This window comes from Bufo gargarizans, chromosome 1, assembly GCF_014858855.1.
Source record: "Bufo gargarizans isolate SCDJY-AF-19 chromosome 1, ASM1485885v1, whole genome shotgun sequence".
Lineage (NCBI taxonomy): Eukaryota > Metazoa > Chordata > Amphibia > Anura > Bufonidae > Bufo > Bufo gargarizans.
This window is the reverse complement of record NC_058080.1, coordinates 489,901,942-489,920,515: the sequence shown is the minus strand read 5'-3', so window position 1 is coordinate 489,920,515 and position 18,574 is coordinate 489,901,942. Positions and strand designations below refer to the sequence as shown.

Sequence of the window (18,574 nt, the reverse complement as noted above, 5' to 3'; positions counted from 1 at the left end):
ATAGCCAGACATACAGACTTTACTGGCTTAGACACACGCACTACTGGACTTCTGGAACTAGGACTCAGTTCAGGCAAAGAGGTTACATAAATACAGACAGAAGCTAGCATACACAACAGGCGGTAGGCTCCAGAAACTAGCAGAGCATTTACAATATAAGGCATGGTCAAGCAAACAAAATATATAGAATGCATAGAACTGACATAAGGTAATGGCATACTAGATCAGAATTCAGACACAGACAACCAAAACGATCCAGACACAAACTAGAGAGATACAAACACAGGGCACAGACAAACTCCAAATGGAACAAAGCAAGACATGACATGAAAGTTGCATAACCAGGGCAGGTCACAGCACAAAAAAAAACATCTACAGACTGACACAGGACATTCACTTGAATGGGTCCACAATTCGGAAGGTCAGTGCGGAATGCAGGAACGGAACCCTGTCCGTGCCACCACACTGCATGCACTACTTTTTTGCGGTGCAGACCGTCGGATGTGGATCGCAGATCCCATTCAAGTAAATGGGTCCGCGTCCACATGTGGTGGACCTACGGTCGGTGCTGTGCATTGCAGACAGCAATTTGCTGTTCGCAGCACGGGCCCGGCCAGCACACATTTCTTATGCATGAGGCCTTAATGAACTGATTAGTCAAACAGATGCAGAAACACACAGCCAGGGAAAGACTAAGGCCCCTTGCAGACGAGCGTGTCCGGATAGGGTCCAGATGTGTTGCGGGTGCGTTGTTCAGTTTTTATCATGCGGGTGTAATGCGTTTTGCGCGCGCGTGATAAAAAACTGAATGTGGTACCCAGACCCGAACTTCTTCATTGAAGTTCAGGCTTGGGTTCAAGGTTGTGTAGATTGTATTATTTCCCCTTATAACATAAGGGAAAATAATAGCATTCTGAATACAGAATGCATAGTACAATAGGACTGGAGGGGTTAAAAAAATAAAATAAAATGTAACTCACCTTAATCCACTTGTTCGCGCAGCCTGACTTCTCTTCTGTCTTCTTCTTTGAGGAATAGGACCTTTGATGACGTCACTGCATATGATCTTTTACCATGGTGATGGATCATGTGATGCGCGTAGTGACGTCACCACAGGTCCTTATTCTGTGCACAGCAAAGATGAAGACAGAAGAGATGCCTCACGCATTGCACCCGCGCGGAAAACTCGCCCGTGTGAAAGGGGCCTAACTCTCGCAATACAGAACTTGAGGAGGGATACAAGTGCATTGGCACAATTCACGCCACAAGTAACCGACGCCAGGATACATGGAGCAGTGGCAACATGAACCACCATTGAACACAATGGGCAAAACTCAAACCCACAAGATGCCAATGCTGGTGTGCATGGTACAATGGCACAAGTGAAACGACATTATAACAGATATGATCTAATGAAATACCCACTCTCAAGGGTGTACACAGGAATAATAACAACACTTAGAATGGGCCCCTCCAATGAATGTTTGTGGCCATACTTTGAGCATGTTTAGCATTTCGGGCTGCAAACTGCTAACAGCACTAGATGGGTGAGGGGGAAAATAGTTAAAACATACAGTACCTGGGGTCTTGCTTATACTTGCTTCATAGGTGAGAAATAGAAGTTATATTGTACCTCCCCTGCAAGTGCCCTCTGCAAAACTGCTGACAGACCCATTTTAAATATAGTTTGTTCCTGCTGGGATGAAGGTAAATCAGCTATTTAACATCAAAAATATTTATTTAGATAACAACCTTAGACAACAGCTAAGGCCTTTAATCTTCCAGAACACAAAGTTGCACATGACAGCTGAACCTACCACCAGGTGCCACCAAGAACCTTCAATACTTCAATCACAGATGACAAACGTTTGTAATGCGCGTTTCCCCCCAAGGGGACCCAAAGTGCAAGGGTGGTTGTATAGTTGGGGAAACTCCCTGGGGAGTCTGTGGCTGCCATAATGGCGCTCAACACCAACATGCAACTCTTGCTAGGGTCAATTTCATAGCAAGCCAGTTTACCTCTTAGTATATTTTTTGAAGTGTGGGAGGAAACCGGAGTACCCTGAGGAAACACATGCAGACATGAGGACAAAATAAAAACTTCATGTATATGTTGCCCTTGGTGAGGTTTGAACCCAGGATCCCTGGGTGGCAAGGCACCACTGAACCACTGTGCTGCTACTTCAATACATTAATACTGCAACTGGGCAGTCCATGGTGAATAATGCATTTACAAGTGCAATTCCAATGCAGTTGTTTCCAGAGCTCATAGAGAGCTGTATGGACCAGAAGCATGTATCCTGGACCACCATTCCATACAAACAGAATCTCACTTCTAGTGATTGTTAGGGACCCATCAAATGAACTTGCATTTACCACCTACTCAGTCAAAGGGTGACATATGCAATGAGCAGGAACGGGGTACGCTGACGCCAAATTATGCAGTACGTTAGGATATGGATATAATAGTCTATAAAACATAATGCAAATATCAGTGCAATCAACATTATCATAATACGCTCAAATATGACTTGAGTCCTTTTTTTTCTTGAAGTGCTGTAAAGTTGAATCCTCTGGAAACAGGTAAAAGTCACCTGTAATCCACGGGAAACAATAGAGTTAATTGTAATCCACACAAGGTAGTGAGTAATTGCCACAGTGGGTAGTTTTCCTCACAGGAAAGTCTGGAAATCTTCCTCCTGGGTCCCATATTTGAGGACACAAAAGTTCTTCTTTAAACTGTATGACATCCTCACCACTGTGACGGCTAGCGCTGGTGCTCTCTGCAGCTGTAACTCCAGCAGAAGCTTCATCTGCGATCTCCTGGTGGCGTTCTGTGGCAGAGCTTGGAATTGCAGGATCACCTTTCTCTGGAGAATCCTCTGTAAGCCTTGGCCTTTTCCTGGTAGGTGACAGGTTTTCAGGACAGCAATAAAGGATAGACCCTTGGTCTTTCATAGCAAAAAGCTCTGGATTCTGTGGTGGTTCCGGAGTGCATGGAGCAGTATCAGTGGATTCCTCCTTATCCTCACACACCTCAGGCCAGTGCTCCTGTTTGATAGGTTCAGGCTGTACAGTAGTAGTAGTAGGCCCAGAGATTTCTGTAGTGGCAGTGATAATAGCCACAGACTGGCTCTTTTCTGGCTCTGCTGTCAGGGGCAACAGTGGTAAAATCCGCCTGGCAGATGGCCTGCTGCTGCCTACCGGAGGGACTGGAAGTCTTCTTCGCTGTTGTTGCAGCGGTTGAAAGTCTCTAGTGGCAATGACAATGGCCACAGGGCAGTCCTTCTGATTCCATTATGGCAGTAGTTAGCGCCATGATGTGGGTGGCTGCAGCTGCTGTAATGGAGCTCCACTGACCTCTTGTGGCGGTTCCTGGTACTGCCCTGGTAGTGAGGCTGGTTATCTCTAGCGGGACCTCCGGGTTAAGGTGTTCTGCCCAGGGAATGTTTGTTCTGGGCGGCGGAGTGGAAACTCAGTCCGCCTCCGCCGCACCAGCAGGTGTGTGTAGCGGAGCTTGCTTGGGCCTGCGAGGAGTGTCAGAGTCCACCGGGCATGATGCAGGGGCAGCTTTGGACCGGGCCGGGGTCTCAGGGAGCGTGACTGCTCCTACCTGGTGTCGCGGCTTGGCGGCCTCCTGGTGGTCATCTGGGCTGATCGCGGCTGTCTCTGGGAGCAAGTTCATCACTGGCGGCCATCTTGGGGGACGTCTTGCTCGTCTGCTCAGCCATCGCGGAGGAATCCATAGCCTCCGGGGTCAGGACTGGAGATAGGACGTCTTCATCCGCAGGAGCGGGTTCGGGAACGGCGGCCATCTTGACTTGTACGGCGGCGGCCGTTTCTCCATCAGTCGCAGCATGCGCAGCCTCCGGTGACACTCCAAACGTGCAGGGGCCAGCTCTTTTCACAAGCTGGGAGACCCGGATCTCCGGATCTCTGATGGGTAATTTTCGTAGACTGGTTCTCCTTGGATCGCCATCTGGTCCCACTTGGGTGATGGGAGCGCCATGTTTCCTGCTTCTCCTCTCTCACTCAGCACAGGGAATTAGGGTGGAGCCTAGAGGGGGGAGTCTTCATTCCCTTGGCTCACATTACAGAGTTCTTGGTGGGCAGGCTTGAGAGTTCCCGCTTCTAGGGGGGGCGTATTCGGCATTTTCGTGCTCTTGAGAGGGCGTTCTTGAGTTTTCCCGCTTCTGAAGGGCATGAAAAAGCGGCGCCATTACACGAATATGACAAATTAAACCTTGTGTAGCGCTTTATGGCAGAGCAATTAAGTTAATAAAGTCAATCCCCAGGCCTTGTAGCAATGTTAAATATGCAATTTAATCCTGTTAAGGCACACATTTGGATCCGGTTATGGCAGGGATAGGGACACAATTTGGTTCGTATCCTGTTGGCACACAGCGCGATCCTGTTCGTGATGCCAAGAATGCAATTAGCAGGAACGAGGTACGCTGATGCCAAATTATGCAGTGGGTCAGGATATGGAGTAGGAGTAAAAGAGGGATTTTGCAGCAGAAATTGAGATCCAGACCTTTGGTAAAGTTCAAACTTGTTTTTACTTATTGTAACTTTCATCCAAGCAAGATACAGCTTGTTGTCTTTGGTCCCAGCAGGTATTGGCAATGTTTAGCAGTATTTTATTCAGTGACAGGTCTTTCTTTACTCCTGGTCACATAGTGATAGCATAGTGGGGCAGATTTACTATTACAAATGCCCCAGAACTCTGGCACATAGGTCAGGTCCCACAAAAACGCTATGCAGACACAAACAAAATCTCACTTCTGGTCATTGTTGGGGACTCAGATGGCTCCCTACTGATGTTGCATTTATCACCTATTCAGTGGAAGGGTGATATATTTGATTCATTAGTGTGCCAGATTTATCATCCAGCATCAGCCACTTTAGACTATTTAGTTTGAATCGTAGGTAGTTTTAGTACATCTTCCCTAGTTGCATTCTACTGACCTGCCAATAAGAAGTACAAATGAAAATGTATTATTTTTTCAAAGGTGACAATAGATTTAGGAGGAGCCAACATTTCAGTAACCAGCAACTGTGTACTACAGTGTCTATTAGAAATGATCGCTTTTAATCTGTTGTGCTGACACCCCACTACCAGAATTAGGAGAGAAAGAGTGCTCACATATTACACTCTTTCTCTTTGCTGCAGGACATGGGCTCAGTACAAAAGTATATGGTCCTGACTCCATCTCCAGCAGCAAGGAGAGAAAGTGTGCACTTCTATCTCATGCTAGTGATCGGTGGGGGTCTCAGTGCTCAGAATTAGTGATGATCGATCACCAAAGTATTCGGGTGTTCGGCCCGAACACATTGCTATATTCGTGTGCTCGGCCGAGCACCCGATTATAATGGAAGTCAATAAGAGACAACCAGGCACCCCCTGCTCTGAAGAAATGGATTGGGAACAGAATGGGGACGATGTCTGGATGCATCTTGGGCTCCCAGGTCGCTGCTGGGAACCATGTTCTCCGAGTTGTACGCCACTTTTACAGACTGACAAAAATACGGACAAAACCCCCCAAAAAATCATTTTTACAGGAAAAATTGTTAGGAAACATTCTTTCCTGTATATTCAATTGTATATAAAGTGCAAGTGCTGCAAAAAATTACAAGCAAGAGGCACTCCGAAACAGCCTGTATATCACATAAAGGAGGGCCTCATTCACATTGTGGTACAATTGTTTAGGTAGTAGGACTCCTACACTCATAAAGCCTATGTACTAAGTGAAAGGGCTGCAAAAATTACAAGGAACCGGCACTCCAAAACACCCTTTGTTACACATAAAGGAGGGCATCATACACACCCTTGAAAAATTATGATTGATGGCCTGCTGGTGACCCTCAAAAACATTTGGAGCAAGCGCCTGCTGATCTGACCATCTAAAACCTTAGGGGCGAGGGCCTGCTGCCGTATTGGTGACTCTAGATAACCTTTGGGCAACTGCACGTCCCCATGATGGCGACGATCCATTTGGATGTCTGCCCTATCAACTTTCGATGTTCTTTTCTGTGCCTACCATGGTGATCACGGGTTACGGGAATCAGGGTTCGATGCCGGAGAGGGAGCTTGAGAAAGGGATACCACATCCAAGGGAGGTCAGGTCAATGGCTGAAATCTGATTGGCTATTGTTGCCTTGCCACTTTTTTTTCCAAATTGTGAACCACCCAGAGAGGGTGGGTCAAGTTATTAAAGCACAAGATTCCAAGGAAGGCAGCAGGCGCGCGGCAATTACCCACTCCCGACTCAGTAAGGTAGTGACGATAAATAACAATACAGCACTCCTAAGCGGCCCTCTTATTGGAATGAGTACACTTTCCGTTAACAAGGATCTATTGGATGGCAAGTCTTCTGCCAGCAGCCAACTTGCTCCCGGCCTCCACAATGTTCACCCTGTGTGCCATCATGGTGAGGATTGTGTTGATCAGACTCTTGGCTACTGAGACTGGACTTGTAGGTGAGGGCCTGCTGCCGCTTTGTTGACTCTAGATAACTTCTAGTTGATCGCACGTCCCTGTGACGGCGACGATCCATTTGGATGTCTGCCCTATCAACTTTGGAGCAATTTTTCAACAAGGATCTTCTGGTATAGCAGCGTTTTGCTTGTCCTCTCGACTAGAGGAATGAGAGATGAGAAGTTCTCTTTGTAGCGGGGGTCGAGAAGGGTGAACAACAGGGGCGTCGCTAGGTTGAAACATTCGGGGCCTGGGCCCCGGATGTTTTGTCCCATGCCCCGAATGTCCTGCCTGCCTGCTAGATACAACTGTATTGCCGTACACAGAACGGCAATACAATTGAATCTTACACTGGGAAGAGGTGAAGGACCTGTGGTGACATCACAGGTCATGTCATCAGCAAAACAGGCTGTAATAGGATGACCTGGATGATGTCACCATCATGTGACCAGTGCAGGATTGGACACCAGAGTGAAGAGGAGAAGGAGCCTAATGGTGATATCTGTACATGAGGAGAGGTAAGTTAAGGGAGAGGCAGATGCTGGGAGTTGTAGTTATTTAACTGGGATGTATGTTAGGGCTGAAGGGAGGGATGTTATTGACATGGAACTGTGTGCTTGAGGTGGCTGGGGGAGGGAGGGATGTTATTTACATGGGACTGTATGTTTAAAGTGGATGGTGGGGGAGAATGATGTTTATGTACATGGGAATTAATGTTTAGGCTACGTTCACACTTGCATTTGGGGATCCGCTTGTGAGATCCGTTTTCAAGGCTCTCACAAGCAGCCCAAATGCATCAGTTTAACCCCAATGCTTTCTGAATAGATGCGGATCCATTCAGAATGCATTCGTTCGGCTCCGTACGCCCCCCCCCCCTGTTCCGTTTTGGAGGCGGACCTCAAAATGCTGCACGCAGCGTTTTTGTGTCTGCATGGCCTTGCAGGGCCAAACGTATCCACAAAATGGTGCAATTGTAAACTGATCCGTCCCCCATTGACTTTCAATGTAAGTCAGGACGGATCCGTATTGGGACTTAGAAATTCAAATCTAATACAAACGAATTGGTCCTGAACTGATGAATTCGTTTGTATTATCGGTGTGGATCTGTCCTGTACAAGTACAGGACAGATCCTCACGAACGCAAGTGTGAAAGTAGCCTTAGGGGGTGGTGTTTACATGGGATTGTGCGTTGGAGGCGGGGGAGGAGGTGATGTTATTTACATGGGACTGTATGGTGGAGGGAGGATTATAACTGCAGGGGGCACTGCAGATCCAGGGGACATAATAGGAGGGTCTTATAGATCTGCCTTATTTCTACTAAGCGCACTATGGTGGCCTTATTACTACTGAGGGGTCTGTAGGGAGCTTTATTACCACTGGGGGAACAATAGGGGGCCTTATTTCTACTGGGGACTCTGTGAGGGTATTATTACTATGGGAGGGCTCTTCTAATAATGGGGGCATTGTTGAGGAGCATTATCACGGTTGGGGCAGTGTTACTAATGAGGGCATTCTAGAAGGGAATTACTATTGGTGGGACTATGAGGAGCACTATTACTATGGGGGTAGTAATGTTTCTTCAGGATAGTATTTAGGGGTATTGGGGGGGCGGGGGCGTAACTAAAGGCTCATGGGCCCCGGTGCAAGAGTTCAGCTTGTGCTCCCCTTCCCTCAGTGCTTTGTGTGTCTTCTTATGCGGCACAAGTGTCTTTGGGCCCCTTCAGGCTCCTGGGCCCGGTACCCCCTATAGCTACACCCCTGGAAGGGGGCACAACAAGCAGCAGGATAAGACTGTGGGGACTCCAGTTGGGGGATAATGATAGAATGTGAGGAAGCTAAGATGTCTGTGTGTCATACTCTGCAGAGACGAGGCGGCTGAGAGAAGTGTCCGGACCGAGTGGAGAAGATCTACAGAGAAGATGATGACAGAGAGGAGACGTCACCTGGAGGCCCTGGATGTGACAGGTAAGTGCTGCTGTATAGCAAGTACAGCAAAGTGTGGAGGGGCAACATATTTATTGGGGCTTGTGCCCCATATCTTTTGAGACCCTAGCAACGCCCCTGGTGAACAACCAGTAATCTGTATTGTCTAAAATGCATATAACGCGTGGGCCGCGGGAAAGGCAGCCTAACATGAAGTCAGCCATGTGTGCCAGAGTACCAACAGGCAAGACTTCTCTGTCATCATCAGAAGGTGAACCGACCCGGCGGAAGCTGTGGACGACTTGCGGAAATGGGAACACACGCGGCGCACCTTCACTAGTAGCTCTGGCAAATTGGGGTAGGTTTTGATAAATCACTGAACCACTAGGTTTAAGACATGGGCTAGGCATGGGATGTGTGTCAGGTTGCTGAGCTCCAAAGCCGCCACCAAGTTACGGCCATTGTCAGACACAACCATGCATGGTTGTAGGTTGAGTGGCGAGAGCCACAGCTCGGTCTGGTCCCTTATACCCTGCCACAGCTCTGCAGTGGTGTGCTGTTTGTCCCCTAAGCAGATCAGCTTCAGCACAGCCTGTTGACGCTTACCCACAGCAGTACTACACTGCTTCCAGCTAGCGACTGATGGCTGACTGCTGCTGGAGGTGGAAGTGGAGGAGGAGGCGGCAGAGGAGGAGAAGTGGGGGTTGAAGCCAGTAACATAGCTGCTGGCGGAGACCCTGATGGACGTAGGGCCCGCAATCCTGGGCATGGGTAGCATCTTTGCCATCCCAGGGTACCACTCAATCCAGGCCTCCACAACATTCACCCAGTGTGCCGTCAGGGAAATGTAGCATCCCTGGCCACCCACACTTGTCCATGTGTCCGTGGTTAAGTGGACCTTCCCAGTAACTGCTGTGGGGATTCGCTTTGGTAGGCAGGGTAAGCGGACGCAGTACAGAGGCAAAAAACAAGGTTTTAAATCAAAGTTCAGTGTTTATTCACACATAGCTCCCAATAAGAACCGGCCCGGATTGGCTTTACAGCCATTCTAACAGTTGAAGTGTCAGATTGCACTACAGACCTGACACTTCAGGAAAAAAAACCGGTTCTTACCTCACCGAGGCCAGGAACCTCGGTGACACGTATCTTCCGTCAAAGACGGCTCCTTGTTCCTTCTTACATACCTCCCCCCTTTGTTCAACCCTGAGGGGGTGAACACTTGCCAGACAGTGTACGCGGGATAGGGCATCCGCGTTTCCCTGTAACCTGCCAGCCCTGTGTTCCACGGAAAACTAAAAATTTTGCAAAGATAAGAACCACCTGGTGACCCGAGCATTCCTCTCTTTGGCCTGGCTCATCCATTTCAAAGGGGAGTGGTCGGTCACCAGACGGAACCTTCTCCCCAAAAGGTAGTAGCGGAGAGACTCGAGTGCCCACTTGATGGCCAGGCACTCTCTCTCCACTATACTGTACCTAGTCTCGGCTGGGGTGAGCTTCCGGCTGAGGAAGACAACGGGATGCTCCTCCCCATCAACATCTTGAGATAGTACAGCACCGAGACCTACCTCGGAGGCATCGGTCTGCACTATAAACTCCCTTTTGAAGTCGGGCGTCACCAAAACCGGGGACCCACACAGGGCCGACTTCAAAGCGGAGAAAGCCTTTTCCGCCTGCTCATTCCAGTGGACCGTCACTGACTTGCGTCCCTTCAAAAGGCCTGTCAATGGTGCGGCGACTGTAGCAAAATTGGGGACAAACCTCATATACTACCCCACCATACCCAGGAACGACTTTACTTGCCGAGTAGAGACAGGTCGGGGCCAATTCCTAATTGACTCAATTTTGTTCACCTGAGGTTTGATCACTCCGCGCCCAATGACATACCGCAGGTACTTGGTCTCTTCTAACCCTATCGAGCACTTTTTTGGGTTAGCGGTTAAGCCAGCCTTCCTAAGGGAGTCCACTACAGCCTGGACTTTAGGTAAGTGACTTTCCCAATCGGTGCTATGGACAACGATATCGTCCAGGTACGCTGAAGCGTATCGACGATGTGGACGGAGTACAATATCCATTAACCTTTGAAACGTGGCGGGAGCGCCATGTAGACCAAAGGGTAATACCTTGTACTGATACAGCCCCTCTGGCGTGACGAAAGCCGTTTTTTCTTTGGCAGCCTCCGTCAAGGGTACCTGCCAGTACCCTTTGGTGAGGTCCAACACAGAAAAATACCGGGCTTGGCCCAACTTTTCAATAAGCTCATCCACTCGGGGCATGGGATACGCGTCAAACTTGGACACCTCATTAAGTTTGCGGAAGTCATTACAAAACCGCAATGTCCCGTCTGGCTTGGGTATTAATACTATCGGACTGGCCCACTCACTTTTTGACTCCTCGATGACACCAAGCTGGAGCATTAGCTGCACTTCCTCCGTGATGGCTTGTCGCCTAGCCTCGGGTCCCGGGTAGGTTTTAACCGGACTTTCGCCTGAGGCTCAGTGACAATGTCATGCCGGATTACGGACGTGCGTCCAGGGAGGTCTGAGAACACATCCGTATTCCGACTAATGAACTCCCTGGCTTCCTGAGCCTGTTTAGAGGAGAGGCTGTCAGCAATTTTCACTGTGACAGCCGCTTCCCCTGCTTCAGACTGAGGGGCCAAAACCGCTTCCCCTAGGAACCCTGGTCGTGGGCTGTCTTCCGTACAGGTTTCCCTTTCCTTCCACGGCTTGAGCAGATTCACATGGTACACCTGCTCCGGCTTTCGCCTCCCTGGCTGGTGTACTTTGTAATCTACTGGTCCAATTTTTTCTAGTACCTCGTAGGGCCCCTGCCACCTAGCTAGGAACTTACTATCTACCGTTGGTACCAGAACCAACACCCGATCACCCGGGTTAAAGTTTCGGACCCGAGCCTGCCGATTATAGACCCTACTCTGGGCTCGCTGCGCTGCCTCCATATGCTCCCTAACCAGAGGTAACACTGTTTCCATCCGTCCCTGCATCTGGGTGACATACTCAACTACACTTTTGTGCGGTGTGGTTTGTTGTTCCCACGCCTCTTTGGCGACGTCTAATAAACCATGAGGGTGTCTGCCGTATAGTAGTTCGAAGGGCGAGAACCCAGTAGAGGCCTGGGGCACTTCTCGCACTGCGAACATGAGATAGGGCAGAAGAAGGTCCCAGTCCCTCCCATCCTTAGACACCACTCTTTTCAGCATATTTTTTAACGTCTGGTTAAACCTCTCTACCAGGCCATCCGTTTGCGGATGATACACGGATGTCCGTAACTGTTTTATTTGGAGCAACTTACAGAGTTCCCTCATGACCTTGGACATAAATGGGGTCCCTTGGTCCGTTAGAACCTCCTTAGGCAGACCCACTCTAGAAAACATTTCCATTAACTCCTTAGCTATGAGTTTGGCTGACGTATGACGCAGTGGCACCGCCTCCGGGTACCGCGTTGCGTAGTCGAGGGTGACCAGGATGTGCTGGTGCCCTCTAGCTGACTTCGGTACTGGGCCTACAAGATCCATAGCGATCCGCTCGAAGGGAACCTCAATAATCGGGAGAGGGACCAGAGGACTACAGAAATGTGGCTGGGGGCTGGTTATCTGGCAGGTTGGGCAAGACTTGCAAAACTCTTCTACCTCTCTGAACACACTGGGCCAGTAAAACCGCTGTAAAATCCGGTCCTGCGTTTTCTGCTGGCCCAGGTGTCCCCCAAGAACATGTTGGTGGGCTAATTTCAACACGAGCTTGCGATATGCCTGGGGCACCACCAGCTGTTCAATATGTTCACCCCGTAGTTTATTTACCCGGTACAGCATCTCCTGTTGAACCACAAAACGGGGGAACATAGATTCGGCCCCCGGTTGTTGCGGCTCACCCTCAACTACTACCACATTTTCCCAGGCTCGAGATAAGGTCGGATCCTGGTGTTGTGCTGTACCGAAATTATCCCTAGAGACATTGAGGTCTGCCAGCTCAGGACCCGGCGGCAAATCCTCTACGTCTCCCACCATCACACTTAACAGGGTTGTCTCCCCCTCTTCCACCGAAGTGGCGGTCACCCCTACTGCTGGTCCTTCTGACTCCGGTTCCCAAGGTTCTGGCCTCCCCCCTGAGTCAGGCCACACTGCTAGGGGTACATCTGTCTCCCGGGTAACTTTCGTATCCGGCCAGAGTGCCGGGAACCCAGGGAAGTCTCTCCCAATGATCAATTCATATGGTAGCTTTGTGGCGACGGCCACCTCATGCATCCACCTGCCGGCCACCATTGACAGAGAGACCAGGGCGGTGGGATACTCCTTTAAGTCCCCATGTATGCAAACAACACCGACTCTTCGGCCAGTATACTCAGCCGGCCGCACCAGGGCAGCTCTTACCAGGGACACCAGGCTCCCTGAATCCAGCAGAGCCACCGCCAGAGTGCCCCCCACTTCCACCTGGCACAGGTGGCTATTGTCCATAGTCTCTGAAGTTCCTGTGGCACACAACATCCTGGCATATAATGAGTGGCGGAAGCCATAGTTGGTGTCCATGGGTTCCCCCCGATGGGGACAGTCAGCCCTTATGTGTCCAGGCTCCTGACAACGCCAGCAGACCACCGGGTTTGGGTCGGCAGGGGGTACATCCCGGGCGGGTCTAGCTGGCACCGGCCGCCGGGTCTGGGGTGGAGTTTTCCGGGGTTTGACTGGCCCCTTCCCAAAAGAACCCCCCTGTAGATTTCTGGTGGCCTCATAGCGCTCCACCAGGTCGACCATCTCCAGGGCATTATTCGGAGACACCTAGCCGATCCAGTGCTGGAGAGGGTACGGCAAAGCCCTCCAAAACACATCCGCCAACAGCCGATCCAACATAGCAGTGGGAGTCAACATGTCCGGCTGCAGCCATTTTTGCAAACGGTGCAGCAGATCATAATATTGTGGTCTAGCGGGTTCAGCCGGGTTAAATTCCCACTGATGCACCCTCTGGGCCCGGACCAATACATTCACCCCGAGTCTCGCCAGGATCTCACCTTTTACTGTCGGGTAGTCGGCCGCCTGATCATCGGGGAGATCAAACAATACTTGCTGGGGACCGGACGCCAGGAACGGAGCAACGACCTCAGCCCACTGGTCTCGGGGTAACTTTTCCCTCACGGCCACTTTTTCGAAGACTGCCAGATAGGTCTCGACGTCATCCGAGGGGGTCATCTTCGGAATCGCCGCGCGGACAGCTTTCCGGGCATCGTGGACATTCTGGGACGCTCCTGACGCCTGCAACGCCATAACATGTTGCAATAGCAGCTGGTTTGTTTCTTGTTGCTGCTTGTTAGCCTCCCGCTGCTGCAAGTTAGCCTCCACGAGGGCCTTCACGACCGCCTCCATTTTGTCAGGGGATACGGGTCGTAACCTTGCCGGCTTAATGTAGGACATGCACTTGTGCCCGGATAAACAAAAACTTTTCGGCCTTCAGGCCTGCCTCACTGCGTTTGCCCGCATCCTCCACCAAATGTGGGGATTCGCTTTGGTAGGCAGGGTAAGCAGATGCAGTACAGAGGCAAAAAACAAGGTTTTAAATCAAAGTTCAGTGTTTATTCACACATAGCAAGAAAACAAGCCAAAAGAAAGTGTTCAGTTTTGGTGCCTGTTCACACCACACAAAGTTCACAGTGCAAAAAAGACGTCACCTGGTCAGCAGATGATTTTCACCCAGAGTCCGCAGCAGTCTTTAGTGGCCTGTTTCCCCAGCCTATGGCTCACACAAACAGATGCCTCAGTGTCTCCAAACCACAGACTCCTAAGCTCCTCTGTCATGGAGGATAATCCACCACCTGAACATGCTGGCTGGGTTTTTTATATTCCAGCCAAAACCCAGCCTGGAACCATGGGGAACAGCCACCCACCCTGCTCTTTGGCTGCTCCCAATAAGAACCGGCCCGGATTGGCTTTACAGCCATTCTAACAGTTGAAGTGTCAGATTGCACTACAGACCTGACACTTCAGGAAAAAAACCCGGTTCTTACCTCACCGAGGCCAGGAACCTCGGTGACATGTATCTTCCGTCAAAGACGGCTCCTTGTTCCTTCTTACACTGCGTTGGTCAGGGCACAGGTGATGTTCTGGGACACATGCTTGTGTAAGGCGGGCACGGCACACCGTGAAATATAGTGGCGGCTGGGTACTGCGTATCGAGGGACGGCCGCCGACATCAGGCTGCGGAAGGCCTCAGTGTCCACAAGCCTAAATGGCAACATTTCAAGGGCCAGTCATTTTCGAAAGTTGTGCATTTAGTGCTATGGCCTGTGGGTGGGTATTTGCACTTGCGTTCAAATGACTGTGTTATGGACATTTGGACGCTGCGCTGGGACAGGGAAGTGGATGTTGTTGCTGATGGTTCATGCGAAGGTCCAGGTGCAGGGCAAGGGGAATCCTCCTTCGACAGGGGATTGGCCAGCAGTGCATAACACAGGGGAAGAGGAGGCAGTGATGTGATCCGTAGACCCAGATTAGGGTGCTTGGATGCCATGTGGCGTATCTTGCTGGTGGTGGTGAGGTTGCTAGTGTTCACTCCCCGACTCATTTTGGTACCGCACAGGTTGCAAACTACCACTCTTTTGTCCTCTCCACTTTCCTCAAAAAAGCGCCATACTGCAGAACACCTACACCTTGCCAAGGTAGATTTACGCATGGGGGTGCTCAGTGTAATGGTTGTGAGCCTGTTTGGTGTGGGCCGACTTCTCCCTTTTGCAACCCCACTGCCTCTTCCAGCCTGTTGTGGTTCTGTGGATCCCTCCCATTCTGTATTGCTGTCCTCGCTCGTCTTTTTACCTTCCCATGTTGGGTCAGTGACCTCATCGTCCACCACTTCCTCTTCCACTTTCTAACTCTGCTGATCCTCCTGACTTGACCTAACCACAACCTCAGTGATTGACAACTGTGTCTCATCATCATCCACCTCGTGAACGAATGATTGCCGTTCACCAGTGTCATCTTCTTGAGACTGTGAAGGCTCAAGAGGTTGGGAATCAGGGCACAATATCTCAGGTCCCTCTTCAAGCGTGCTGGGCGCGAGGGCCAAATGTAATAGTGGTGCTGGAAACAGCTCCTCGGACTATCCGAGTGTGGGATCACTCGTTTGGCAAGTCTCTTCATGGTGGGAGTAAGGATGATCAGAGTGAGGATTCGGTTGACCAGATTCTTGGCTACATAGACTGGACTTGGTGGAAGAGAGGGTGGTGCTTAACCAACTGGAAGCATTATCTTCATTAATCCAACCAACCAACTGTTCGCACTGGTCTGACTTGGACAGTGTTGTCCTGCGCCGCCCAGCTAAGTTGGACATGAAGCTGGGTAAGGTGGATTATTTCATTTTTTTTCTGATGCACTGGCAGCAGGTACAGTTTCATTGCGCCCAGGGCCACGGCCTCTGCGTGCACCATCAGCATCACACTCACTTCCCCCGTCCCTTAGTGCTCGCCTTCTTCATATTAATGGTTTTGTCACTAGATGTGACACAGATTTTTTTTACTGTACGCTAAAGGCACAGTTTTCGGATGCAGGACAGTATATGTCACAGAACACCACAGAATATGGACACTGTTTTAGTTTTCTGATGTAGTTTATATTTTTCACTATATCTGGGCCTGACAACCACACAAGGTGTTAAAGCACAGATCACACAATTCACGGATTACACCGTTGACAGAAAAAATCTGGACAGATTATGGGGAAAAAAATAGTGTTTTCTATATTAAAATGTTTTCCCTATATCTAGGCCTCACAATCACACAAGGTGTTGAAGCACAGATCACACAATTCACAGATTACACCGTTGACAGCAAAAATGTGAATAGATTATGGGAAAAAAATTATTGTTTTCACTAATATTCTTCCTATATCTGCCCCTGACACACAGAAGCTATTGTTACACAGAAGTCACAAGTCACTGCAGGCACCTTCTATATAGCAAAATAATCGCTATTTGGCTAAGTATAAAAAAAAAACGAGTACTACTTTGCACAATTAAATTGCTGCCACCACACACAATAGTCCTTAAAAGGACTTTTGGTTCTTTGAAACGTTATTCACTGGAATATATTGCGATCACAATCTCCCTACTCTATCTGTCCCTTCCCAAGCGCAGCTCTCCCTGACTCGCAATGAGCAGAACCCGCGTCATGGGGTGCTATATAGCAACCGATGACGCGTTTCAGCCAGCCAATCACTGTAACGCCAGTAGCCAACATGGCTACTGACGTTACAGTGATGTCAGTACTTACCTGCACGTTTATTGGCTGCTTAGCAGCCGCTAAACTTCCGAGGAAGAGACTAGAGCATGGTGCTCGAGCAGATGTGGTACTCGGCTGAGTACCGCCATGTGCCGAGAACCCCATTGATCAAAACCTTTAATGTCTTTATGATGTATTCAAAGTTGACTGAAAACTCAGTGACCCTTTAAATGTCTATATAAATATTTCTGCTACCATCAAAAGAGTCTTTCAACTCTTTTACAGAGCATTGAGATGTAAGAGTTCAGAACATTTTTCCTAAAGAATGTAGTGTTTACTTTACATTACATTCATGCATGGTAGGGAATATATAGTTCCATATTCTGCTTGACAGTGTGGCACCTTTACTGAGAATACTACATGTCAAACAGTGTTAAATGCACTTTACCCATGTTATCTATTTATGTAATAGGTGTATGCAAATTATGTAAAACTTTGTACAGTCATGCTTCTGCGTATTCTGACAGTACCTGCCAGAAACAGCAGGTGATAGCTGGTGAGCACATTTATCAGGAATATTGCAGTGACAGGTTTTAGGACATCGTAATGGATGTCATTTGGGAGAGGGCCACATTCTTTTCCTTCAAATTACTAAAAGTATTTGCGGATTTTCTAAGTTCAGTAGCACAAGGGCGTTTTATTGTTAGCAGCACATAACTACTTAAAGGTCATGTCCACCTATTCAACCTATGTATTTTGTTGGTTATGGAGTCTGGACTAACCAAATCCTGTATAATCTGAGCTCATGTTTACTTTCTTCAATATGCCTTCTCTTCTACTGTGTAGGTAAAGAAGAAGTAGGGGGCACATGTGTGGGTGCAGGATCAGACTACACAGGCAGGGGCGTAGCTATAGGGGGTGCAGAAGTAGCAGTCGTTACCAGGCCCAGGAGCCTAAGGGGGCCCAAAGACCCTTGTGCTGCATTAGAAGACACCGGTATTATAGAAAGTGCATGCTGGTCAAGTTACACCTCTGGCTGGAGGGAAGGGGTTAGGTCAAAATGGAGGGGAGGGGGGATGCTGTTTCAATTTTTGCCTCAGGCAATATGAAGGCTATATGCTTCCCTGCCCTTGGTCACAAAACACTGAGGGAATGGGGGCCCAAGCTGAGCTCTTGCACCAGGGCCCATGAGCCTTTAGCTACGCCCCTGTACACAGGGTTTGTTTGTAGTCTGTTACCATGGAAGCACATTAGCCTTTTGAGCTGTACACAGAAAAGGATAGGAGATTTTTCCTGTCAAGACTGGATACATTGGGTGAACATACAAATAATGTTTTTTTTTTTTTAAGTTACACTGTAATTTATCTTCAGTTCAAACTGTCCTGAAAAAAAAGTTATGCCTGCGGAAATGCAACAAGGTAAAATTCAAAAAATGTAGCTGGTCATAAAGGTCTTTTCAGGCCTGGTCATTACAGGGTTTTAGGTTGTCGTTCATTGGAAACTGTTAACAAAACACTTTTACTACAAACTATACAGTATTATAGAAAAGCATAATATCCTACCTTTGATCAGTAACTTTAGAAGGACTGTCAATTGCCAGCTTCCTGACTTGTGCGCCACCTTCAGAAGGAAACTTCAATGGCAGTCCTGCTTCTTGGGACTTTAAAAGATGGTTTATTTCTGTCTGTGCTTTAGTGGCACTCTCATCTAGTTTACACAGTTCAAAGCTTTCCTCAAGGTCTGTGTAGTCATTTTCCTTAACTGATGCCCAATATTTCTCTTGTGTTTCAGATTCCATATATAAACTCTCCCCCAAGTCTTTATCACAATCTGCACTTTCTGCTCTACCAAAGATGTCTTCAGGTGAGGTGTCAGAGGCCTCCGTCTGGCTTAGTATTATACTCCAGCTGTGCTCATGTTCTGAGATTTCTTCAGATTTCTTTTTACTCTCTCTCCTTTGAG

At 48.9% G+C, this 18,574-nt stretch overlaps 1 protein-coding gene across 1 annotated transcript in view; it reads right to left on the bottom strand.

Moving 5' to 3' along the window:
• PRUNE2 (prune homolog 2 with BCH domain) overlaps positions 1–18,242 on the bottom strand; it is a 284,676-nt gene extending 266,434 nt beyond the window's left edge. Inside the window, exon 1 of the mRNA XM_044273863.1 lies at positions 18,175–18,242. The gene's annotated coding sequence lies outside the window, so the exon portion shown is untranslated. The remainder of the gene's footprint in view (positions 1–18,174) is intronic.
• Positions 18,243–18,574: the final 332 nt, after the last annotated feature.